The sequence below is a fragment of the Erythrolamprus reginae genome, chromosome 6 (genome assembly GCF_031021105.1).
Source record: "Erythrolamprus reginae isolate rEryReg1 chromosome 6, rEryReg1.hap1, whole genome shotgun sequence".
Taxonomy (NCBI): domain Eukaryota; kingdom Metazoa; phylum Chordata; class Lepidosauria; order Squamata; family Dipsadidae; genus Erythrolamprus; species Erythrolamprus reginae.
Window position 1 is genome coordinate 64,775,771 of NC_091955.1, and position 27,703 is coordinate 64,803,473.

Consider the following 27,703-nt stretch of genomic DNA (forward strand, 5'->3'; position numbering starts at 1 on the left):
GAAAAGGAAAATTTACAGATGGGGATTGGGGAAAAGAAAAAAAATTGAATGACAGCAAGCATTGGAATAAGGGATTAGAATAGACAAGGCAGGAGTCCCAGAAATATTTATTTATTTATTTATTTATTTATTTATTTATTTATTCATTCATTCATTCATTCATTCATTAGATTTGTATGCTGCCCCTCTCCATAGACTCGGGGCAGCTCACAGCAACAATAAAACAATGTACAACAAATCTAATAATTTAAAAAACACTAAAAAACCCAATATTAAAAGCAAACATACACACATAGAAGTCTGACGGCAGAAAAAGACCTCATGGTCCATCTAGTCTGCCCTTATACTATTTTCTGTATTCTATCTTAGGATGGATATATGTTTATCCCAGGCATGTTTAAATTCAGTTACTGTGGATTTATCTACCACGTCTGCTGGAAGTTTGTTGCAAGGATCTACTACTCTTTCAGTAAAATAATATTTTCTCATGTTGCTTTTGATCTTTCCCCCAACTAACCTCAGATTGTGTCCCCTTGTTCTTGTGTTCACTTTCCTATTAAAAACACTTCCCTCCTGGACCTTATTTAACCCTTTAATATATTTAAATGTTTCGATCATGTCCCCCCTTTTCCTTCTGTCCTCCAGACTATACAGATTGAGTTCATTAAGTCTTTCCTGATACGTTTTATACTTAAGACCTTCCACCATTCTTGTAGCCCGTCTTTGGACCCGTTCAATTTTGTCAATATCTTTTTGTAGGTGAGGTCTCCAGAACTGAACACAGTATTCCAAATGTGGTCTCACCAGCATTCTATATAGCGGGATCATAATCTCCCTCTTCCTGCTTGTTATACCTCTAGCTATGCAGCCAAGCATCCTACTTGCTTTCCCTACTGCCTGACTGCACTGTTCACCCATTTTGAGACTGTCAGAAATCACTACGCCTAAATCCTTTTCTTTTGAAGTATTTGCTAACACAGAACTGCCAATACAATAGTCAGATTGAGGATTCCTTTTCCCCAAGTGCATTATTTTACATTTGGAAACATTAAACTGCAGTTTCCATTGCTTTGACCATTTATCTAGTAAAGCTAAATCATTTACCATATTGCCGACGCCTCCAGGAATATCAACCCTATTGCACACTTTAGAGTCATCGGCAAATAGGCAAACCTTCCCTACCAGACCTTCCCCTATGTCACTCACAAACATATTAAAAAGAATAGGACCCAGAACAGACCCTTGTGGCACACCGCTTGTAACCTGACTCTGCTCAGAATACTCGCCATTCACAACAACCCTCTGGTGTCTATGCTTCAGCCAGCTGCAAATCCATTGAACTATCCAGGGATTAAGTCCAATCTTCACTAATTTATCTATCAGCTCTTTATGTGGAACCGTATCAAAGGCTTTGCTGAAGTCCAGGTAGGCAATATCCACGGCACCACCTTCATCCAACACCTTTGTGACATAGTCAAAGAAATCAATGAGATTAGTCTGACATGATTTGCCTTCAGTAAAGCCATGCTGATTTGGGTCCAATAAGTTATTGTTTTTTAGGTGCTGATTTATCCTCTTTTTCAGTAGAGTCTCCATCATTTTAACGACAACTGATGTCAAGCTAACTGGCCTGTAGTTACCAGCTTCTTCTCTACTGCCCTTCTTGTGGATAGGCACAACACTTGCCATTCTCCAATCCTCAGGAACATCTCCTGTTAACAAGGATTGGTTAAACAAATCAGTCAGGGGGGTAGCAATGACAGATCTGAGTTCTTTAAGAACTCTGGGGTGGATGCCATCTGGACCCATTGCCTTATTTATCTTTAATCGTTCAAGTTCTTCACACAACCATACCATGAATAAACTGTACAGGCCCAGGGGAAGAGATGGGTTTTAAAGAGTTTGAAAAGGGAAGGAGGGTGGGGGGCAGTTCTAATCTCTGGGGAGAGCTGGTTCCAGAGGGTTGGGGCCACCACAGAGAAGGCTCTTCCCCTGGGTCCCGCCAAATGACATTGTTTAGTCGACGGGACTCGGAGAAGGCCAACTCTGTGGGACCTAACCGGTTGCTGGGATTCGTGCGGCAGAAGGTGGTCCCGGAGATATTCTGGTCCAATGCCATGAAGGGCTTTATAGGTCATAACCATCACTTTGAATTGTGACCGGAAACTGATCGGCAACCAATGCAGACTGTGGAGTGTTGGCATACTTAGGAAAGCCTATGATAGCTCTCTCAGCTGCATTCTGCACGATCTGAAGTTTCCGAACACTTTTCAAAGGTAGCCCCATGTAGAGAGCGTTACAGTAGTCGAACCTCGAGGTGATGAGGGCATGAGTAGTAGGAATAGTTCTGCTTTAACCTTCAACCAGAGGTATTTTCAAAGAGGCAAAGATGTTTGGAACGAGGAAAGCAAAATGATATCATAATGTAAGCTCCTGCTGCATTTCTATGTCCGTCATAATACCACCCACAAATCCAAAAGGATGCAGTTTGTGGCATGATATTGCAATGCTGCTTTTGTCATGAGAGCCTGCAAGTGTATCTCCCTCAGCCCCACCATGAACTCTTTATTTTTATTTATTTATTATTAGTATTCGATTTTTATGCCGCTGTTAACCTTAGACGCAGGGTGGCTTACAACATGTTAGCAATAGCACTTTTTAACAGAGCCAGCATATTGTCCCCACAATCCGGGTCCTCATTTTACCCACCTCGGAAGGATGGAAGGCTGAGTTAACCTTGAGCCGGTGATGAGATTTGAACCGCTGACCTTCAGATCTACAGTCAGCTTCAGTGACCTGCAGTACAGCACTCTACCTGCTGCGCCACCCTGTCTCTCTTACAAGAATTGCATAATTGCTTTAATAATCATTATCAATAAAATTATATTACAGAAAAGCCCCGGCTTTATTGGTTAGGTTTCCCTATGCTAGTGATTGAGAGTTAGTTGCTTATAGCAGTGTTTCCCAACCTTGGCAACTTGAAGATATTTGGACTTCAACTGCCAGAATTCCCCAGCCAGCGAATTCTGGCTGGGGAATTCTGGGAGTTGAAGTCCAAATATCTTTAAGTTGCCAAGGTTGGGAAACACTGGTTTATAGAATTACCGTATTTTTCGCTCTATAAGACGCACCTGCTGATAAGACGCATCTAGATTTTAGAGGAGGAAAATAGAAAAAAAATATTTTGAGCCAAAAAGTAGGCTAAAATATTTATTACAATAACACTGCCCTAGGGGAATTGGGAAAATATACAAACAAGCAACAACAAATAAATAGCTCTAAATATTTTAGAATCCAAAGAAAGGAGAAGGCTGCATTCTCCTCGGAGAGCGTTAGCTTTACGGGCTAATCTCCCAAATACGTCATGGGAGGGGGAAGAGGAGGCATAATAGGTGGGGGGCTGGGCTGCTGGTGACCGAAGCCTGGATATTCTCTCGTTCAGGCTCTGCTTGGCTGCGGTGGCCAAGCTTGGGAAGCGGGAAAGCCAAGAGCGCCCAGCCATGAGGAGTGCGGGAAGGGAAAGTTAATAAGGTTACCCAAAACAACTGAAGTGAGAACGGCAGCAGCTGTTGTTGCTTCCCCTTGGCTGCCGCATCTCTCCGCCGACCGGCTGCGAGTGACTGGCTGGGTTTTGGGTCTTCGAGACCTCCCCGCTGCCTGGGAAAGCGTTTTTCAAATGCGCTGCTTTCCCAGGCAGCCGGCTTGCTGGCCAGGGAAGCAAGCGGTCCGGGACTGTGTGGCTTTGCGCCATGAGGACAACAACGGCGCCCCACCACCCGTTCCTGCAGACGCGGCGACGTATGCGCCGCTGCCTTGCGCCTCGTTTCCTCTTCCCGCCGCCGCATCGGAGCCCGAGAGGGGGAAAGAGAAGAATGGTGAGAGAGCTGCACGCCGGAGGCGGACGCCGCTGCCGCCTCAACAGCAGCCACGGGAGGGGAGTTGCTGGAGCTGCCCCCGGACTTTCCACCAAGCCCAATGCCGCCAGCCCACATGCCCGCCTCTCCCCGCGGCGGTGGCGGTAGTGCTGCCCAGTGCTCCGGCGTTGTCCGGGCTTCTCCCGCCACGCGCAGCCCAGCAGCTCGCTCCGGCTGGCGGCGGCGGAGGAAGGCGAATGCGGCTTGGAAGCTGGGTGGGGGGGGCGGAACGTCTTTGGCCACTTAGCTCTTCCTCCGAAAGGAAAGCGTGGAGGCTGCTTCTCTCCTCCCATATTCCGCCCCCCTCCCAGCTTCCAAGCCGCATTCGCCTTCCCCCGCCACCACCAGCATCCAGCTCTTCCTCCGTTTCTCGCTTCTCTACAAAATGACAGCCGGGCAGAGCTGGCGGCGGCGGAGAAAGGCAAATGCGGCTTGGAAGCTGGGTGGGGGGCGGAACGTCTTTGGCCACTTAGCTCTTCCTCCAAAAGGAAAGCGTGGAGGCTGCTTCTCTCCTCCCATATTCCGCCCCCCTCCCAGCTTCCAAGCCGCATTTGCCTTCCCCCGCCACCACCAGCATCCAGCTCTTCCTCCGTTTCTCTCTTCTCTACAAAATGACAGCCGGGCGGAACCTGGCGGCGGCAGAGAAAGGCAAATGCGGCTTGGATATCGCCGCCCCCCCTCTGCTCCAGCGCCTCCCCCCTCCCTGCCTGCATCTTCGCTCCATAAGACGGGGCTGATTTTTCATCCTACTTTGGGAGGAAAAAAACTGCATCTTATGGAGTGAAAAATACGGTAAATACAGTTTTCCACCACACAGAAAATTTAAAAAAAAGTTCACTCAGCGTATTAGTTCATGGCTCATTTTAACTGGTTTGTGGAATAAACTATTATATTTGAATTTATACAATATGTGAAGTCAAAATGAGTCATCACCTTATGGCTAAGTATGATGTGTGAATCAAACCAATATTTTCTCAGTGTTTGAAGTTCCTTTTTTTTTTTACAGGAGACAGACAGTAAAGGAGAGGAATCATTAGCAAAAGCGAGTAATCTTGTACTACCATTTTTGCAGGACAAATAAAGGAAGAAATTTACATAAATAAGAGTAGTGCACGTTAATTAAAAAAAGAATATATCCATTACCAACGTGAAAGTCTATGTATTTCAATAGTGACTGTGATAGTTTATATGATTTTCTCTGATTAGCTTCTATTAACCTAAGCAAGTGAGAAAATGGCCAGTAGCACACCATTAAAATGTGCTACATGGGTGGTTGATTTCTTTAGTAAGAGAGAGAGAGGGAGAAATACTCAATTGATCTAAAATTCTAATGAGACTCATTCGACCATACATTAATTTTGAGGATGCATGCTCCCCTTTTGATAGCATTCCAGTATGAGAAAAAGATTTTTCCTAAAGCCTATTTCTCTTTCTGTTGGTTTTAATGATAATGACAATGATAATCTATTTGAGTCACTTCACTTCATGGCCGCGAGAGCCATCGTGGGGCTTCCTAGATTCGCCCACATATCTACGACACTCCATGGCCTGCATTGGCTGCTGATCAATTTCCGGTCACAATTCAAAGTGTTGGTTATGACTTTTAAAGCCCTACATGGCATTGGACCAGAGTACCTCCAGAACCACCTGCTACCGCACGAATCCCAGCGACCGATAATGTTCCACAGAGTTGGCCTTCTCTGGGTCCCGTCGACTAAACAATGTCATCTGGCGGGCCCCAGGGGAAGAGCCTTCTCTGTGGTGGCCCCGGCCCTCTGGAACCAACTCCCCCCGGAGATTAGAACTGCTCCCACCCTCCTTGTTTTCTGTAAACTACTCAAGACCCACCTATACCACCAGGTATGAGGGATTTGAGACATCTTTCCCCCAGGCTCCTTATAATTTATGTTTGGTATGTATGTGTTGTCTGGTTTTAATATGATAGGGTTTTAGTTATTTCTTTTAATATTAGATTTGTGCCACTATAATATTGTTTTTACCATTGTTGTGAGCTGCCCCGAGTCTTCGGAGAGGGGCGGCATACAAATCTAATAAATTGAATTGAATTGAATTGAATGTGAATGTTTATGAAGCACCTTAAACTGCTTAATCTACCATGAGCTTGATTCTAACATCATAAATGCATAACTTGCTATCTATTACATGAATGCTAATTTAATAGGCATGCAACTTTAATTAATGTTATTATGGCATAGTTTCCTTCTCTCCTTCCCCCTCTCCTTGGAATTTGATAACAGACAAACATAATGGGTGCTTGGGAACTGTGTAGATCTGAAGAACTTAAGAAAAAGCTCCACTATCTGGGGATCTCCTGAACTTGCTGCCCTTTCTATAGCCACAGATAGAGGCTGTGGTCAGAGGGCCTTTATCAGTTCTGGTTAATGTATCAGTCGTGGATCTTGGAGCTGGGGCACCATGACAAAAATGACTCATGTTCTTATCATTTTATACGTAGATTCTTGTAATGCACCATACTTGGGGTTGTCTTAGAAGATGATTTGGAAGCTCCATGTGGTCCAAAATGTAGTCTGCTAAAACAGCAGATTCAACAGTGTTACATATTTGTTGACAATTGTTGCATGGAGTACCAGTTCAAGACACTGGGTGCTATCCTTAAAGCCCTTCAGGCACATATGGGGTCATCTTTCCTGACTAGATTCATTCCATCCATCCTATGTGATATTTAAAACATGTTGCCTCAGTCTTTGGAATTTGTTATGCCCCCATGATATGGAATTCCCCCCCTCCTTCTTCAACTTCTAGCCTTCAAAAAAGTCCCCTTACTCTGCAGACCCTGTGGGCACTGTTGGGTTCCTTTATATGCAAAAATATTCAAATAATGTTGAACAATGACACTAAAGTTTTGACTGAGGACAGATAATGTTTTAAGTTAATATTGTTTGATCTGTATGCAGATGGATATACAAAGGGGAATGGAAACGTTTTGTTGTCTCTTTACTACTAATATACATATATTTTGAAGAACAGAAGCTGATTGCAGTTTCTCTCCATATTTTGTCATTGTTTCAAGTTTCTTGTTTGGCTGGTTCTTGGTTCTGTTTTTCAAGTGCCTGGTTTATTTATTCCATTATAATATGCTTAGATTTTAAAATGAGGTTTAGTTTCAATGTACATCTCTGCACAGATTTAGTCATATTAACTTAAAGCTCTAACATAGTTTAAAATCTACTGCACAGAACTAGAAAAAGCCAAGATCTGGGGGCAATATATTTTTTGTTAGCATTTATGGAATGGTTTGCAATTGCCTGGCAATATATGAAGACAAGGGTGGCCTGGTTGTCATCTACCAGCTCAGCTACTTGTAGCTTTATTGTGTAACTCAAGCACATGCTACAGAAATAACCACTACTCGACCACTTTTGTGAGAATTTTATCTGCTGAGGATCTACAGCAGGGAGCCACAAAATCTTCTGACCTATTTGTTAGAGTGCATCTAACAATACTTGGAGCTTTGTGCAAAGTGTATGAATGAGTCATTTGACAGTTTCAGGTTGACTGAAATAATTCTGCTACATTTATTTCTAAACCCAACGTACTATTCACATATTTAACACTATAGGAAGAAACTCTATTGTATATTATTACTATTCAGTGGGTGTAAACTAGTTCCAAATGATAGATTTGGAATTTTGAGAAACTGTTTCACAAAATAAAAAGTTGGAAAAAAGGGTTGTTGAAAGATGGAGTTGAAGCTTGAGCTCTAAATTTTCTTTTTGATTCTGCAATTTATCATTCCCAATATTCATTTTGCAGAGAAATTAATAAGGCTTGGAGATTAATAACCCGGCCAAGAAACTTAGTTCAAGGGAAAATGTCCATGAAGGAGTCAATCTTGGACACCTCCCATTTTAAATATCAACTGAATCCAACCCTTCTTAACTTTCTAAGTCCAGACAAAGATTACCTTTTTTTTAACCAATTAGAAACAAATAAATGTTATAAAGATAAAGAGGGATGCTTTGTATACAATGCATAAAAGAACAATCCAAACATTTGTGTGATAATAATGGTATAAAGTTTAATGTTTATACAATAATGTATAAGACATCCTGAATTATCAAATTAATAATGTTGAGACAAAAATCACAGATGAAATGTCCAGCCATGCCCACCCTCCTTCACCCAAGAAATATCTTGCTCAATGCAAGTAAAACTGAACTATCTGCAATGAGGATTAAGATCTCTTTGTCAATGTTAAGAAAAAGCTTGGAATTCAGCAAATGTATGCCTGGTTCGTTTTTCTAATGTAAATTGCTTTGCAAATTCAATTTCAACATCTTATTTCTCAGTTTGAAAATTTTTCAAGACTGTCTTCTAATTATTGTTTTAATTTTGAATTTATTCTCTCCCATTGCCCCCTCCCTCACTATACTAAACGTATATTTGATAGTTAGATAACTGGTTATATAAAACCTATCATGAGAATTGTCCTTAAACTTAATCAGTAACTCCAGGCAAACATTTACTGTTTTCAAATACAATATATTGTAATTTTGTAAGGGACAAAAAAAAGTCATGGGCGCCCCTGCGTGTCTGCGCGCGATTTCACTACCTGCCCAGGTGCAGTAGCATAATTGCGCTGGACTCCGTTAGCAGAGCCAAGGAGATGAGCACACGTCACTTTCCACCTTAGCAGCCCACCTCTGTATATAAGATCTGCTGAGCCACAGTTCCTAATCACTTTCACAAATTTCTATTTAATAATTTAATAATCCTTCAATAATTAGCAAAATAAGTTTTAAATATGATTTTAAGGACTTCAAAAAATCTTGGTTTGGAATAAACAGCAAAGGGCATTAAACATTGATTTTGGAAAGTTACAGATTAGTGTTCCGGATGGATTCAAAATAAGATTTTAAAATTAATCATGAAAATGCTTTCTATGGGAAAATGCTGCTGTTCTGAATTCTTAAAAAAAGTGACAGAATGGGATTTTGAAGGTTGGACATTAGAGGAAACCAGAACAAAATAAAACTACAAATAAACCAGAAGAACACTTAAACTTGACTTACTCATACAAAACGGAACAGGTTGTTTTAAAATTGGATGTACTAAGGGATATTTGTGAACTCTGGACTAGAGGTGGTAGAACTGGTAGCCTGGGTCACTAAACTGGCAGTGACCTAGGCCTGTCATGCCCCCAAACTGGTTCTCCTGATGGCATCATAAGCGGCACAATCTTGTTTTTTTTAAAAGTACTTTTAAAAAGTGCTGCACATACATGCATTCAAAGCTAGCACATTGGTGTACAACGCATACGTGCACACACATCCCATCCCTGAGTGAATCGGCAGCAGGAGAATCCAGAACCCGACCTGCCCTGGATCCAGAAATTAACTTTAATTCTGACTCTATAGATAGACTGCATTTAAAAGATGTTACAGAAGAAGAATAACACTGAGATTGATTTGAAAGTGGCTTTAAAATGACATATCACAAGAATGATATAGAATAAGATTCTATACTGAGTATACAAATGAAATTGGCTGATGTATTAGTTGTTATGTCGGGCTTCATGTTACGAGCCCCAATTAAGTCCGAAGTGTAAATTCAAACACACACACTGTTGTAAAGTAAACAAAGAGTCGGTTTATCAAAATAAAAATATTGTACACATGCACTTTAATCAGCCAAAGTGCTCTCCCACAAACCACAAGTCTGGAATGCTGTGAAAAGCAAAAACAAAAGCAGGGCAGATAAAGGCATCTGTGAAGACGTCACAGCCACCCCCCTTCAAGAGTCCTCAAGCTGTACTTAACTGTGAAATATTCAAAAAGTCCTGGTAAATCCTGAAGCAGTCCAAAATCAAACAGCACTCATCTCTCACCAAATGGATAATCTCCCGCGCATGCTCTCAGCGACCCTGGCAATTTATCAGCAGCCCCATTAGCCTAATTGCCCAAGCTACAGGTGTTCTCCCTTATTTTCTATAATGCTTGCACAATTGTTCCCTTCTCATCATAAACCTGCACCTGCGAGCATCTATGAATCCCTCTTCTTCTGAATCTAATGATGATTCACTAGTGGGGTCATTAGCTAATGGGCTGCCTGTAACTACCTCATCATCTGATCCTGCTTCACTCCCAGAATCTGCCCTTGACACAGAATCCTCACTGTCCAAAGCTGTTGGCAGCAAAACCGGTCTCTGATAACGTGAGGATTCTCCCAAACTAACACCCACAGTCCTTGAAGCAGGAGCTGGCTCAGAGCCAACCACAACACCAGTAATTAAAAGGGATATACAAATATCAAACCAAAAGAATGACTTAGATAACTTTTCTACATTGGATTTACAAAAAGAAAGTTATTAAAGTTTTGAAAGATTTTGTGAGAAGGGAGAAGAAAAGAAATGAAATCAAGTCCTACGATGTATTTTGAGGATATTAAATATCAAGATTGTTAAAAGTAAGACTAAGACATATGAAATTGGTTTATTTAATTGTAGTGTTTTTCCTTTTCTCCTGACATAATTCTCACCATGGAAATCAGTTAGTTGGCTTCATCAACCTAGCTGATATAGTCAGCGATTTGGACCCACCAAAGTTGGTCCCTCCCTCCCTCCCTCTTCCCTTCTCTCTCTTCTGTAGGAAGCACTCTGTCCAAATAAAATATTACTCATAAGAAAAGGCTCACAGAAAAACAAGGAAAAAGTCAAGCTGCTAACAAAGAACCTGCCTGAAGCTCATTCCACACTCCTGCCCGAAAGAGATAATGAGATAATGACAGTATAGAAAATGAAAGCTTGACATTGGCTCCATTCATATAAGTAGGCAAACAGATCCCTAGAAAACCCATTCAAGATGGATATTTGGAAATTTCCCCATGACAAGATTTGGCAGCTAACAAAACACAGTAGGAAAATCAGAATAAACAGCCCCACACTCAATACAGGATGAAAGTCATTTAGCTGCAATGGGAATCACCCAAACCTTTTCAGAAACACAAAGCCCGTATTGCACAAACCCCAAAACTTCAAAAACATAGAACCATATAAGAATCCTTCCTTTCATCCAGTTTGTTGGTCAGCTAACCCAGACTGTAACTTCACTTCTGAACTTAAAAACTTCCTTTGGAACAGCTTCCAAAGGCTTTTCAATTGAAAGCAGGAGTCTCCAAAGTTTGCAACATTAAGACTTGTGGACTTCAACTCTCAGAATTCCTCAGCCAGCCATGCGGCTAAGTTTGGAGACTCCTGATTTAAAGCGGCAGCATTTGTTTTCTTCTTTGCCAAGTGATCTCCCAGCTGGAAAGTGAGTCCTGATTTTTCCTTCCAACACCTTCCTCCCCTTAGGAATGAGGTGAGGTCTGAGAAAAGAAAAAGAAATGTCCAAGGTTGAAAATCGTAAGTTCAAAAACTTGAAGAAAACAGAAAGCGGCGCCTTTTTAAGCTTCCTAACAAAGTTGGAAAATAAGCCAAACAATATTATCTGACAGAATATAAATTTGCCAAGGTTTTAAAACATCTAAAATTTGTAAATAAACAGGGATAGTTGGGAGACTCACTTTACTTTTTAATTTAATTGGTAAATGTTTTAGAAAAACCTTTTTCAAAAAATCTATTTTTGACTGTATAATGCCACATGTGTAAGAGTATGCACACATCATTGTAAGTGTAATAAATGCAAAGAATCTGCTCTGGAGGAATAATTGGCTGACTGAAGAAGACAGGTTTGTGAAAAGTGGAGCCGACAACCATAGCAGACTAAAGAGCCAGTAAGTAGAAACAAGGGGAGGATTTGAGATTGCCCAATAATGCTCCAGGCAGCTGCTCCCTTTGAAACCAAGATAGCATTTAAAGCTCAGGGAGATAAGGGAATAGTCATCTTGCTCAAACTGTGGTCAGAGCTTTTGAAAGGACACTGAGTTTGCACGCTTCCCTTTCAACTCACTTTCAGAAATTGCTGATTAACCGATTTTCAGCTATTGGGAACCTTGGGATTGACAAATTTGGATTGGATTCAAGCCTTAATAAGAGAAAATTGTAATTACAATTTTAAGAACCTGGTTTTTTTTAAAAAAACTTTACAATAAAGAAAAAAAAATTGATTACAACTTTGATTTTAGAAAGTTACCAACTAAGGTTCCAGATGAAGGTATTGAAGTAATATTTTGGAACGAATGGTGTAAAGATGGAGGCCATGTGTAGGCTATGTGCAGCAAACTGCCCACCTCAAACGGGGCTCTCATGCTTATGTGATCTCACCCAGTTCACATCGCCAGGATGATTTAGGACAGGGGTAGGCAAAGTTGGCTCTTCTATGATGTGAGCTTCAACTCCCAGAATTCCTTAGCTAGCATGATTATCTCAGGAATCTCAGGATACTTCACCAGAAGAGCCCTTCACTCCTCCACTCGAAATAGAATACCCTACGAGACTAGACTTTCAATCCTGGGCCTAGAAAGTTTAGAACTAAGACGCCTTAAACAAGATCTAAGTATTGCCCACAAGATCATATGCTGCAACGTCCTGCCTGTCGGCAACTACTTCAGCTTCAACCACAACAACACAAGAGCACACAACAGATTTAAACTTAACATTAACCCCTCCAAACTTGACTGTAAAAAATATGACTTCAGTAACCGAGTTGTCGAAGCGTGGAACTCATTACCGGACTCCATAGTGTCATCCCCTAACCCCCAACACTTTACCCTTAGATTATCTATGGTTGACCTATCCAGATTCCTAAGAGGTCAGTAAGGGGCGAGTACAAGGGCACTAGAGTGCCTTCCGTCCCCTGTCCTATTGCTCTCCTATATCTCCTATACCTTTCTTCTATTCCTATATCTCTTCTTCTATACTTTCATTGATATGTTCTATTACTATATCTTCTTTTCTATTATTTCTTAGATATATTTTTTTCTATGAGTATCTCCTCTATAACCTTTATCATGTATTTTACTATGTGTGTATGTATGTATGTATGTATGTATGTATGTGTGTGTGTGTATACATATACATATACATATACATATACATACACACACACACACACACACACACACACACATACCCACTAAATCCCTCATTGTGTATTGGACAAAACAAACAAACAAACAAATAAATTCTGGGAGTTGGAGTCCACAAGTCATAAAAGAGCCAACTTTGCCTATCCCAGATTTAGGGCATTATCCCCGGCTGGTACATGATCTCAACTAGGTTGCATCAACAGGATGTTCTTAAGGATTTGCAGGGAGAATTCACCAATGAAAATGCTGTTGTTCTTTTCTACCTTTTGCTGCTGGGAAAACTGTATAAAAAGCCATAAACACTATGAAGGCAGTCAGACACCTTAGCATCCTGCAATGACTTTTCTCTAATTCCATCAGAATGGTAAAGAAAGTTTTCCATGGGAAAGTCTGTCTGTTTTTTTAAAAGAATAAGACTTTTAAGGATATTCAAGATGAACTGAGGTGGCGCAGTGGGTAGAGTGCAGTACTGCAGGCCACTAAAGCTGACTGCTAGAGCTGCAGGTCAGCGGTTCAAATCTCATCACCGGCTCAAGGTTGACTCAGCCTTCCATCCTTCCGAGGTGGGTAAAATGAGGACCTGGTTTGTGGGGGCAATAGGCTGGCTCTGTTCAAAAGTGCTATTGCTAATATGTTGTAAGCCGCCCTGAGTCTAAGAAGAAGCATGGCATAAAAAAGAATCGAATAAACAAACAAACAAACAAACAAACAAACAAATAATACATTTATTGTCATTGTCAAAACAACTAATTGTCATTGGCACCGAAAGTCGTATGACACCCAGAGACCAGTCCCACCATACATAAAATCAGAATAGGTAAATTTAAAAATAGAATAAAGAATAGAATAAAGAATAGAATAAAATGTCCCACCCACTACAAATTCCCCACCCTGAACCACTCAACATGACAAACCGAGTAATATTATCCAACAGTTCATTAATGGTGACTCTTTAGTTCATTGTTAAGTATGAGTATAGCTCTGGGATAAAAACTATTCAGGAAACGTGTGGTCCAAGCTCTAGTTGTTCTGCATCTTCTGCCAGAAGGCAACAGTTCAAAAAGATTGTAAGCAGGATGAGAAGAGTCTTTGAGAATGGTACGCACCTTCCTAGAACAGCGAGATGTGAAGATGTCATCCAGGGCGGGTAGCTGGAGCCCAATGATGTTCTGGGCAGTTTTAATAATTCTCTGTAGAGCTTTTTTGTTCGCTACAGAGCTGCTCCCATACCAAGCTAGAATGCCGTATGTCAGGACACTCTCAATGGTGCTGCGATAGAAGGACAACAGTAGATGCTGAGATAAATTTATCTTCCCGAGCATTCTCAGGAAGTACAGCCTCTTTTGTGCCTTCTTCACAAACATGTTAACATTCATAGTCCATGAGAGGTCCTCTGAGATATAAGTGCCCAGAAATTTGAAACTACCAACCCTCTCCACCTCCTCGCCATTTATGTGTAATGGTGAGTATACTTCCTCCTAAAGTCAATTATCAGTTCTTTAGTTTTTTTGGTGTGAAGTGTAAGATTGTTTTCTTTACACCATAATGCCATTACAATAAGTGAGAAGAACCTGTAAACTCAACATAAATCAACCAACTTCTAGAAAAGCAGAGATATGGGCACGTAGTGCCAGCAAGCTTTCAGTTTTGTCTCATCCCATTAACAAACTGAAACATTGGGAAATTGGAAAAAGTATAAAAGTCTTTTTGTTTATTTCATCAGCAACCTTATCTCACAAATATGGCTGAGCAGTTTAAATAATCTTCAATTTAATTAGTCAGTTGCAGAGTGTAGAACTGGTTACCATCGTTTTAGTATTAAAAATATAAATTGACACGGGGATTTGCTCCACAGATCAGTTAAGGTGCTCTCCATCTATTTATTGTGAGCAGAAAATTAAACAGTTATAGATCTTGTTCTTCTCACTGCTGGTCTGAATTGCCAATGTGCTGGAAGACAGAATCCTCATTCCCTATTCAGAGTGTGCTGAGAAAAGAGATTTGTGGATCATTTTTGTTTGATTGCTTCCTCCAGTCTCAACATCACCAGCTAACCAAAAAAAAAAAAATCACATCTGCTATGAATGCCAATGGTTTTGACAAAGGATTTGATCCAGGAGATTAACAATCTGTCAGAAATTGACCCTGCTCCATGGACAAGGTTGTCTCCATTGACCTTCTGTATGCACAGCCCAAGAAAAATGAATTATGCCAGCAGCTTGTAAGATTTTGGCAGACTGAGAAAGGAGAAACCCCTTCACTCTAGTGTCATGTTTTTTTGTGCTTGTCAACTCTTTTGGAGAAACTTCCCATCCAAGAGATCACAAAACGCACTGTAATCTTGGAGCTGTTCCTAAATCTCTCAAGGATATGGAAAGTTCCTAATTCTCTTCCTAAAGTATTAGAGAGTAGAAACTAGCTAAATAATTTCAGTCTGGCTTCCTCTGCATTTTAAAAACAACTATTGTGTTCCTGCGAAAATAAAACTGGGTCTTGTTGTGGTTAGCTCTGGCCCAGCTCCTGCTCCAAGGAATGTGCAGGTGGATGTGGGGGAAACACCCACCTGCCACAGGCCTGTTTTGCTCTGCCGACGAAGCCTCCTCTGACCAAGGAAGCATGAGTGACAGAGAAGAGGGGAGTTTGGCAGACAGCCCAGGAGGAGATCAATCATCTGTATCATCCTTAGATTCTGAACAAGAATTAATGACACATCCACGCATGCGTCGAGTGATGCATAGGAGACAACAACTGAAGGATTATTACAAGAGAAAATGAGGCCACCTGTGGTTGTGTGGGGCTGCTGTAATTAGTGCTACAGATAAAAAGAACAGCATGCTGATTTAGCCTTGTGGCAGTTTATCTGATTCATTGTTTTGTCAAGATTGTGGTTTTTGTGCTGTTCAAGATTGTGTGGGGACTCTCTGGACTTTAGAATTGGACTCAGTTTCCCAGTTATTGGGTGAGCAATTGGGTTGCATTTAACCTGTGCCTTGCGTGTACCAGAAAATCCCTTTGACATTTAAAAAGGGAGCTGTTTCTGTTTTTCTGTTTATAAAAACTTTTGGTTTTTCCTTTTATCGTGTGGTGTGTGTCTTCCTGGACTAATTACCCTGTAATTATGGGCGGTTGAAACACACTGGCAGAACAGGTCTTATATCATTTTTTTGCTCCAAAAGATGCACTAGGGCTTATTTTCTGGTTGGGTCTTATTTTTGGGGAAATACGATACTAATTGCATCCATCTGGCTGATGATCTTAACTGGGGCTCATTTTTGGGTAGGGCCTATATTACAAGCATCCTGGAAAATCATGCTAGGGCTTATTTTACGGTTGGGTCTTATTTTCAGGAAAACAGGGTAGTAAAAGACAAACTCTGAGTTGTAATCACATCTGATGTGGCCTACCGCTGTTATTTTTCAAGTAAGTAATATAAGCAATTATTAGGAAATGATTTGCAATAAATATTGTGTTATTCCTATTGTGCTCTGCATTTAAAATATTCCCTGAGGATTGTGGGAGATTATTTAGATTGTATATGACAAGAATAGTTCCTTATTACGCAAATAATTTGTACAGGTTTAAAGATATGACACACATTTATTTTATGGGAAGCTGACATTCAAAATAATTTTTATTAGTAGTCAAGAAAGAAACATGGGGAGGAAAACAGCTGGCACTGCAAGAAAAGATACCCATTCTAATTTTATCCTGCACTGTGTAGAAAAGACAGCATTTTATAAAATGTTAAAGGCTATTTGCAAACAACATGTGTTTGAGATCCAGAGACTGTTATATTTTCTCAGCAATGGGACTTGGGCTGTCTCCTAATCTATTCTCTTAGTTTTACAACAGCTGCTCTGTGATTTTTGTTCCAGAGGAAGGCACTTTTCTCAACAATCCTGCAAGATTAACCATTTCTATTGCGTTCTTTAAATAGTTCTCGGGAACATCTGTCTAATCTGATTACAATTACACTTTCAAAAATGACTGGATTGCTACCACAATCATCAATCACTTTTACAAATATTTAAAGGTACTACAGGGCTACAATTTTTTCAAAGATTCTGTTTTGTTACTGATGATTTTCTACAAAAGAAATTGAATTACAGTTGTTTTAATTATTGGATGTTATTTCCCATGATAAACACAAGATAGAAACTATCCTAGAAGATTTCCAAGCATCATTTTGGAGTTTCCCAATATAAAGTTGTAACAGGAACCCACTCCTACATATATAACTGACCACATTGGTAATGAATCATAATGATCATGTTCTCGTTCTCTCTCTCTCTTTACATATATGTACAGTATATAACATATCATATGCATGTGTATATATTAATTCTAAAATTATATTCTCTAAATCTATGAAATTAAGCTACTACAAATTCCTGCCATGTCCTCAAACATAAAAGCAACTTGGGTTTTTTTGGTGTGCTACTAAAAGTGAGGCTTTTCCACTGTTTTGTTTTCCTTTTTAATTCTAATTTAAACAAGTCGGAGCATCTTCTGTCATGGTTCCAGGTAGCCATTAATTTATCACCAACTTCTGCCCTGGCTTGACATCTTCAATATTTTATTAGCAAATTAAGCTTTGTTTATCTACTTTTCTCATTCCAGAATCATAGGATAAAGCCCTACATGGCATTAGACCAGAGTACCTCCGGGACCGCCTTCTGCTGCACGAATCCCAGCGACCGATTAGGTCCCACAGAGTTAGCCTTCTCTGGGCCCCGTCGACTAAACAATGCCGTCAGGCGGGACCCAAGGGAAGAGCCTTCTCTGTGGTGGCCCCAGCCCTCTGGAACCAACTCCCCTAGGGGATCAGGACTGCCCCCATCCTCCTTGACTTTCGTAAACTCTTGAAAACTCACCTAAGTCACCAGGCATGGGGAAATTAATATGCCCCTTAACTATTATAATGTATAATGTCCTCGGAGAGGGGCGGCATACAAATCTAATAAATTATTATTAATTATTAATTATTACAGGATCACATTTATGCCATCAAGCCTAACATTCTACTCAGTGCAAAAAGTCAGATTAAAATATCTGAGCCAGATGGTTGCCTGAGCTGTTCTTGAATGCATCCAGTTGGAAGACAGCCTACAAAGGGCGTCTATGATGATCCAATCAAAAGCCTATGTATGTGCAATGCATTTAAAAAGGGAGCAGGCCTTCAACTGTTAGATTACAAGTGCTATATCGACTTTCTGTACCTTCCTGAAAATGCCCCCGGATCCCCCCCACTTGGATAATTGACAACACTGCAGAACTACTTAAACTGTGAAAGACTTCAATAATGTTAACACTTATTTTTGTTCCTAGGTTCCATTCAAAATATACATTTGGTAGATTTTATAACTGTTCTTGTTCTCTTTTAGAAGTTTTTGGAGAAAGCTAATGGTCTGAAACTCCTTTTCTTATTAGTACATTGATGTAAACAATCTTAAGGACTAACGAAGCACTACAAATTATTAGCTCCTGTTTTAGTTTCTGGTTAGTTTCCATCCATTGTTTCTTGTTCTGAAACAATGTTCTTGTATTCCAGTGCTTTGGAAAATAGGTTGACCCTTCCTTTTTTGTGGCAGCCCCTCAAATACTGTAATTAATAATAATAATAATAATAATAATAATAATAATAATAATAATAATGGTGATGAAATACGAAATCCAGCATAGTGATCTCATTTGCTGTGTTGTACTGACATAATAATAATAATAATAATAATAATAATAATAATAATAATAATAATTTATTAGACTTGTATGCTGCCCCTCTCCTCTACTGCTATCATGTCACCCCTAATCCTTCCTTTCTCTAAACTACCCAAACCCAAACCATGCAACTGTTCTTCATATGTTTTAGTTTCTAGGTCTTTAAAATTAGTTGCCCTTCTCTGCACTTTTCCCAAAGTCTCAACATCTTTTTTGTAATGTGGTGACCAAAATTGCATGCAGTATTCCAGGTGTGGTCTCACTAAAATTTTATAAAGCTCTATTAATACTTCATTTGATTTTGATTATATGCCTCTTTCTATACAACCAAGGATTGTATTAGCTTTTTTTTTGGCTCCCTCTCACAGTTACTGTTATTGACCCAGGTTGAGCCAAGCACTATGATCATCTCCTTGGACTGCATTGGCTGCCAGTTGGTTTCTAGACGCAATTCAGAGTGTTGGTTATGATCTATAAAGCCCTACATGGTATTGGGCCACAATACCTATGGGACCGCCTTCTGAAGCATGAATCCCAGCGACCGGTCAGGTCCCACACAGTTGGCCTTCTCCAGGTCCTGTCAACTAGACAATGTCGGTTGGCGGGGCCTAGGGGAAGAGCCTTCTCTGTGGGGGACCCCGCCCTCTGGAATCAGCTCCCCCCGGAGATTCGTACTGTCCCCCCCTTCTTGCCTTCCGCAAGAATCTTAAGATTCATGACGCCAGGCTTGGGGCCATTAGATTCTTGCCCCCTGGCTGATGAATATGCTGAGAGAAAGTTGATTGAATGGGAATGGCTATTTTTTAAAAATTATTATTATTATTATTATTATTATTATTATTATTATTATTATTATTATTAATTGGATTTGTATGCCGCCCCTCTCCATAGACTTGGGGCGGCTAACAACAATGATAAAAACAGCATGTAACAATCCAATACTAAAACAACTAAAAAACCCTTATTATAAAACCTAACATACACGCAAACATACCATGCATAAATTGTAAGGTCTAGGGGGAAGGAATATCTCAGTTCCCCCATGCCTGACGGCAGAGGTGGGTTTTAAGGAGCTTACGAAAGGCGAGGAGGGTGGGGGCAATTCTAATCTCTGGGGGGAGCTGGTTCCAGCGGGCCGGGGCCGCCACAGAGAAGGCTCTTCCCCTGGGTCCCGCCAAACGGCTTTTAATGGCTTTGGGGTTTTTTAAATTTTATATTCAATTAATTGGTTCTGAAATGTTATACATTGTTTTATTATATGTTGTAAGCTGCCCCAAGTCCTTGGAGAGGGGTGGCATAAAAGTCAAATGAATAAGTAAGTAAGTAAGTAAGTAAGTAAGTAAGTAAGTAAGTAAGTAAGTAAGTAAGTAAGTAAGTAAGTAAGTAAGTAAATAAATAAATAAATCTTGCTTGCTGCATTTTGCATAAATTTAAGCTTGCTTCAAAGCAGGATGAAAATAGATTTCAATTGTCAACCATAATAAAGCAATAAAAAAAATCAAATTAAAGTACATTTTAGTATTGTATGAAGATGTTGACAAGGTGTGTTGTCCCAAACTCAAGGCATCCCCACAGGATTGGACTGACAATTTCATGGCCAATGATAGCTCTCCCTAAGAAAATTTCCAGTTAAAATATACAGTATTATAGACTGGATTAGTAAAAAACATTCAGTTCCCAACTAAAGAAAGGGGGTGTGGGTAGAGGAAGAAGTAATACAGCTTACCTGGATGCAACAAATATTTTTAATTAAACACTAAAATGTATGTACAGTAAACTTGTTAAAGATTTAGTATGGGCAGTCATAATTCCCCATATATTCCACCGTATATTCTAAACAAATTATATGACTCCACTTAGTGAATATGTTTCCGTAATGAATTTGAAGTACCAACTACTCAACCTCATTTTCCCCTTCATGAACATGATGTTACAGATCAAACTGGGCAACCTAGATCTCTGAGTCCCAGCAGGAAACTTAGTTCCATCTGCTTATTCCTGATCTGAGTGAGCTTCCTTCATCACTCTAACTTATCTTGTGAACGATGTTTCATCTTTCTTGAAGTCTTGCCATTTATAAAGCTTCCAAGGTCATTTGCAACTGCCCCTAATTTTGTTCACCTGGGGAATCCTTGCAAAAGCCACAACTATTGTTTTAGAAAGAGATATTTGGTTCAAATTTACGTGTGCTACAAATCACCGCTTTCAGTGACTTTGCACAGAACTTAAAATTTTGAATTAGAAACATAGAAACATAGAAGACTGACGGCAGAAAAAGACCTCATGGTCCATCTAGTCTGCCCTTATACTATTTCCTGTATTTTATCTTACAATGGATATATGTTTATCCCAGGCATGTTTAAATTCAGTTACTGTGGATTTACCAACCACGTCTGCTGGAAGTTTGTTCCAAGGATCTACTACTCTTTCAGTTAAATAATATTTTCTCACGTTGCTTTTGATCTTTCCCCCAACTAACTTCAGATTGTGTCCCCTTGTTCTTGTGTTCACTTTCCTATTAAAAACACTTCCCTCCTGAACCTTATTTAACCCTTTAACATATTTAAATGTTTCGATCATGTCTCCCCTTTTCCTTCTGTCCTCCAGACTATACAGATAGAGTTCATTAAGTCTTTCCCTATATGTTTTATGCTTAAGACCTTCCACCATTCTTGTAGCCCATCTTTGGACCCGTTAAATTTTGTCAATATCTTTTTGTAGGTGAGGTCTCCAGAACTGAACACAGTATTCCAAATGTGGTCTCACCAGCGATCTATATAAGGGGATCACAATCTCCCTATTCCTGCTTGTTTTACCTCTAGCTATGCAGCCAAGCATCGTACTTGCTTTTCCTACTGCCCGACCACACTGCTCACCCATTTTGAGACTGTCAGAAATCACTACCCCTAAATCCTTCTCTTCTGACGTTTTTGCTAACACAGAACTGCGAATACAATACTCAGATTGAGGATTCCTTTTCCCCAAGTGCATTATTTTACATTTGGAAACATTAAACTGCAGTTTCCATTGCTTTGACCATTTATCTAGTAAAGCTAAATCATTTACCATATTACAGACCCCTCCAGGAATATCAACCCTATTGCACACTTTAGAGTCATTGGCAAATAGGCAAACCTTCCCTACCAAACCTTCCCCTATGTCACTCACAAACATATTAAAAAGAATAGGACCCAGAACAGACCCTTGTGGCACACCGCTTGTAACCTGTCTCTGCTCAGAATACTCGCCATTAACAATAACTCTCTGATGTCTATGCTTCAGCCAGCTTGAAATCCACTGAACTATCCAGGGATTAAGTCTGAATAAGTTTCTATTTTCATGCTTCTAAGATGTCAGCTATTCTATGACTTTGTTCCATTGAATATAAACCATTTATTCTATTCATTTTATTTTAGATTATCGCAAAGATTCTTTATTTTAGGTTATATAAAAATGCATAATATTGTCACATATCATATAAATGGAGGCGGAACCAGCAGATATTTTGCTAAGGGAGGATCTAGATCCTTCCATGGCAGAAATAATGGGAAAGTTCAGCCATTAAACTAGTAGCAGAAAGAAAATATGTCTTGATTTTTCAAATGAACCATAGAAGAGGAAGAAAACCTATGCAATAATTTGTCTGGTTTATCTCTTAGCTTGTAAAATGCAAATATGGAATGCACAATTGATTTTAAAGCATACCCGAACATACAGTAAAAGTATAAAATACAAAATGCTGTCTAGCAGTTTGAATTTAGAGCAATCATTTATTTCTTCTGTGAATGTGTTATATTACTTATCTTCAAATATATATCAGAAAGAAACAGTATTAATTGTTCTCCCTGCTAATGTGTAGCATAAAGCAGAGGAGAATGAAAGTATGATATATTCATCATTTCATTAAGATTAATGAATCATGATAATGAGACTATGCCAACACAGAAATCGGAATGGTTCCTTCTTTGACTTTCTAGAATTAGAAAAAAAATTCAGCAAGAATTTCTAGGTTTTGTACTAACAGTATTCTTTTTAACAAGGCTGTAAATCTCATGGAGTGCGTTGGCATAAAGTTCTGAACATCAAATAAACCTCATGAATAGCTTCAGAGAGTGGTACAAGAGTTAGCAATGTTAAGAATAGATTGAGAGAGCTGTACAAGAGTTAGCAATGTTAAGAGTTAGCTCATTAGTCAACATCTAGATCGGGAGTGTCCAATCTTGGCAATTTTAAGACTTGTGGACTTCAATTCCCAGAAGTCCTCTGACTGCTGCATATAATCAAAATTGCTCCTTTTCTTTAAATTCTATAAAGCTAGTAAAAAGAAGAAGAAAAATAGCAGTGGCAATTAATTGTGATCCACGCGTAACAGAATCACCAAAAAATTGAACTGGAGTTCTATCCTAAAATAACATTTCTAGAACTTTATTTTGAAAGAAAGAACGGGTGTCTGGTTAAACAACAAGCAGAGACCTCTCCATACCGCAGTATTCTATATCATTTAAGTCAGATTAGTTCTATTTTTAAAGACATTACAGAAATATTGATCACATACCTTTAGGAGAATTTTGGCAAGTAAAATCTCTGATCTGTTTCTGTTTATTAAATCCCACACGCACAGGATTCAAGATGTCAAATTATGGTGGAGTTGTGTTCCATAACACATGAGAAAATTTCTTGCCCTTGACTAATAACTTTGAGAATCATTTATGAGGCTTTTATCACTGATAATCCCCTCCAACTTAAACTTCCGCCTGTCATACAATTAAGATGCAAAATGCAAGACATGGAAGAAGTCAAGTGTTCGGTACAGGCTTAGTTAAAACTTGTGGTTTCTTTCTTTCTTTTTTCAAATAATATGTTATTTTGCAATCTTGTGTGATTGAGAAATCTCTTTTTTGCCCAGAATTGCATTATGTTCTGTGGTTTCCTATACATAATTTCCTCTTACGCAACGATGCAGAATATAATTAAGACCTTAAGGAGCAGGGTAGTTCACATGGCTAGGATGCTGGCTTGGAGGTTAGCAGGTCTGTGTTTGAGACTCCACTACTGCTGTGGGGTGGGGTGAGCTCTCATCCTTCGCTCCAGGTTTTATTTTATTTTATTTATTTATTTTGTCCAATACACAATGAGGGTTTTAGTGGGTATATATCTATATACACATAGTAAAATTCATGATGAAGGTTATAGAGGAGATACTCATAGTAAAATATATCTAAGAAAGAATAGAAAAGAAGGTATAGTAATAGAACATACCAATGAAAGAATAGAAGAAGAGATATAGGAATAGAAGAAAGGTGTAGGAGATATAGGAGAGCAATAGGACAGGGGACGGAAGGCACTCTAGTGCACTTGTACTCGCCCCTTACTGACCTCTTAGGAATCTGGATAGGTCAACCGTAGATAATCTAAGGGTAAAGTGTTGGGGGTTTGAGGATGACACTATGGAGTCCGGTAATGAGTTCCACGCTTCGACAACTCGGTTACTGAAGTCATATTTTTTACAGTCTAGTTTGCCAAGGACATGAAAGGAGCCCCCAACCGAGCATCCCCTGGGCAATGGTGGTATCATTGGCTAATCCTTTCAATCTGGAAGCATGTCGGTGGTTCTAACAGGAGATTGATTAAGATCTTTAGATAGAACAGATTTCAAAATAATCTCAGTAATCCTATTTATATAATAGGACCGTTCCTTATTCTCAAGATAAAGGAAACAGTATATTACCAGTTAGAAGTCAAGACAATTGGATCCTGCCTCTGATTCTACAAAAGTAATTTGAGCCTGAAGTGTAAAGTGTTCTCTTCAGAGAGTTTTAAGTGGTATCTGCTTTATTTGTTTGTTTGTTTGTTTGTGTTGGAAGGGGCCTTGCAGGTCATCTAGTCCAACGCCCACCCCCCCGCTGATGCAGGAGACCCTGCATTACATTAGTCCAGTCTTTCCTTGAAAGTCTCTAGTGTTGGAGCATTCACCACCTCTGCAGGCAAGCCGTTCCACTGTTTGATCGCTCTCACCGTCAGAAAGTTCCTCCTTATTTCCAGGTTGAATCTCTCCTTGGACAGCTTCCAGCTGTTGCACATTGTCTGCTTCTCTGGTGCTTTGAAAATAATGTGACCCCTTCCTCCCTGTGGCAGCTTCTCAAGTATTTGAAGCTTTGTAGCAAGTTTTTTTCCCCAGTTTCCTGAAACTTTTTAGATGTAGTTTTTATCTTGCTGTTGTGATTGTTTTTATGATTTTGACACTTCTAGTTTAGTATTTGTATTTTCATTATTGTTTTATTCCAAAGTTGACAAGGAATATGATAGAGGAAAATGGAAAAAACACTGAAGGGGAAAACAAAGGGAAAAAACCAAGCACCAATAAATAAAAAAACAACCAGAAAACAATACTTATATTTAAAATATATACGAAATATTAATATATAAGGAAACTTATATATATGTTCTGTCAAGGTCTCTGGTAGAATCCTCCCAAAAATTCACAGATACAAATTTCAGACACACACATGTTTGAAAATTCAAAACAATGTTCTTTATAATGAAAATGCACTTAAACCAAGCCCTCTTTTGCTATAGCAAAGAGCACTCGTCTCCAAACAAACTGGTAATTTGTACAAGTCCCTTATCAGTTCTGTGATACTTAGCTTGCAGCTGTGAGGCAATTCACAGTCCTTCTTCTTTCACAAAGTGAAACACACTTTGCTCTGCTTTAGTTTCAAAGCGGAGAAAAAGCAACACACCAAGGTCGAAGTCAGCAAGGCAGGCACGAAACACAAAGATCAGATAATCCTCCACAATAGCCAAACCCACACACTGCTCTTTATAGCAGCCTCACTAATTACCACAGCCCCACCCAACCACAGGTCGCCTCATTTTCTTTGATAATAATCTCTCAGTTGTTGCTGCCTATGCATCGCTCTCCGCATGTGAGGCTGTATCATTAACTCTTGTTCTGAATCCAAGGAGGAGCTAGATAATTGATCTCCTTCTGAGCTGTCTGCCACAATCTCCTCCTCCCTGTCACTCATGTCTTCTTGGTCAGAGGAGCCTTCATCAGCAGATTCCACCGGGAGCACAACAGGCCTGCGGCATGTGGATATCTCCCCCACATCCACAGTCCTTGGGGCAGGAGTTGGGCCAGAGCTAACCACAACATATATAAAATATATAAAATTATATTTTTATAGAGGTACTTAGAATTGCCAATAGGAAAGGCATTTCCACAAAGATAATGATTTGATATTTGAAAGTTACTAGTACAGATAGTCCTTGGTTAATAATTCATTAAGCTAATGAATTTACAATGGTGCAGAATGAGTAAACTAACTGTTGATCTTTGAAGTGTGTCCATTGCAGTGTACCCATCAACCATCGGACAGCAATTTGGTTAGCTGGTAACCAACAGACAATTACATTCAAAACTTCCCGCAGTCATGTAGCTTCTGACCAGCAAAATGCACAGCTCACACATTCCTATACCCAACCAATGTGATAATTCTTATACATCCCTATACATTCCAGGCATTATTTCCAATTTCTCCTCTGTTTAATCAGTATTTTTCCCAGGGTTGTAGGAATATACTGTCTATTTTATTCACCAGTAGATGGTGCCTTCAGCTTAACTTCAACATTGCACAAATTCTAACAGGTCCCATTTGTATTTATTCAAATTGATAATCAAAATTCTGACAGGTAATTCCAACATTTTGTAATTGATGTAAAATGCCTTATTGCCAGTAAAAATTAGAGATCAATTCTTTCTGTTTTTTAAAGGTTTTGCACTCTCTTCTTAAAACCTTTTCTTTTGGGTCTGCATTGTGGTTAGCTCTGGCCCAGCTCCTGCCCCAACGAATGTGGAGGTGGCTGTGGGGGAGACATCCACATGCCGCAGGCCTGTTTTGCTCCCAGTAGAATCTGCCGATGAAGTCTCCTCTGACCAAGGATGCGTGAGTGACAGGGAAGAGGGGAGTTTGGCAGACAGCCCAGGAGGAGATCAGTCATCTGTATCATCCCTGGATTCTGAACAAGAATTAAAGACACATCCACGCATGCGTCGAGTGATGCCTAGGAGACAACAACTGAAGGATTATTACAAGAGAAAATGAGGCCATCTGTGGTTGGGTGAGGCTGCTGTAATTAGTGCTACAGATAAAAATGCAGCCTGGTGTTTTAGCCTCAGGGAAGTTTATCTGATTCATTGTTTCATCAAGATCATGTTTTTTGCTCTTCAGGATTGTGTGTGTGGACTCTCTGGACTTTAGAATTGGACTCAATTTCCCAGTTATTGGGTGAGCAATTAGACTGCATTTAACCTGTGCCTTGTGTGTACCAGAAAATCCCTTTGACATTTAAAAAGGGAGCTGTTTCTGTTTTTCTGTTTATAAAAACTTTTGGGTTTTCCTTTTATCGTGTGGTGTGTGTCTTCCTGGACTAATTACCCTGTAATTACGGGCAGTTGAGACACACCGGCAGAACAGGTCTGTAATTTTTCTATCTGTAATTGTTTGCTGCTTAAACACACTTTTCGAAGAGTCTCATTTTTGGCGGGTAGGTTTTAGGTTTTAAAAAAAGTCACCTCACCCAGTTCCAGCCACTGTTAATCCACACTGCTCCAGCACATTCTTTGTTTCTTTGGCTGCTCCAGCTTCATGGCAGCCATAATGGCTGCCACTGCTCTTCGTTGTCGGTGCAGAGCACCGCTCTTCATGTGGGATAGCACTGTGATGTTAACCGGAAGTCCCTAAGTTCTGATCTTTTGACTGTCTATTACACAACCCAATTTTGGCAAAATAAGTGAAAAATTTGGTTATCCATGCTTCATTATTATGGCCAATTAGGGCATTTAAATCACACAGAATCACAACAAATTGTGGGAAATTTAACACCACACAAACACACACACACATCCAATTCTATTAAAATTTGGAATCTTGTTTTAATTGTTGGGAGATAAATATAATTATTCAATTAAAACACGTTTTAGCAATTGGTATTCAGCTATTAACTCTTTGCAATAAAGTTCCTTTCACTCTTTTTGCAAATAATTTTTCTTTGTTCCAGTA

General features: G+C 39.7%; 1 protein-coding gene across 1 annotated transcript in view; it reads right to left on the bottom strand.

Annotated features, from left to right (window-relative positions):
• GRAP2 (GRB2 related adaptor protein 2) overlaps positions 1–23,377 on the bottom strand; it is a 78,991-nt gene extending 55,614 nt beyond the window's left edge. Inside the window, exon 1 of the mRNA XM_070754807.1 lies at positions 23,197–23,377. The gene's annotated coding sequence lies outside the window, so the exon portion shown is untranslated. The remainder of the gene's footprint in view (positions 1–23,196) is intronic.
• Between the last annotated feature and the right edge of the window lie 4,326 nt (positions 23,378–27,703).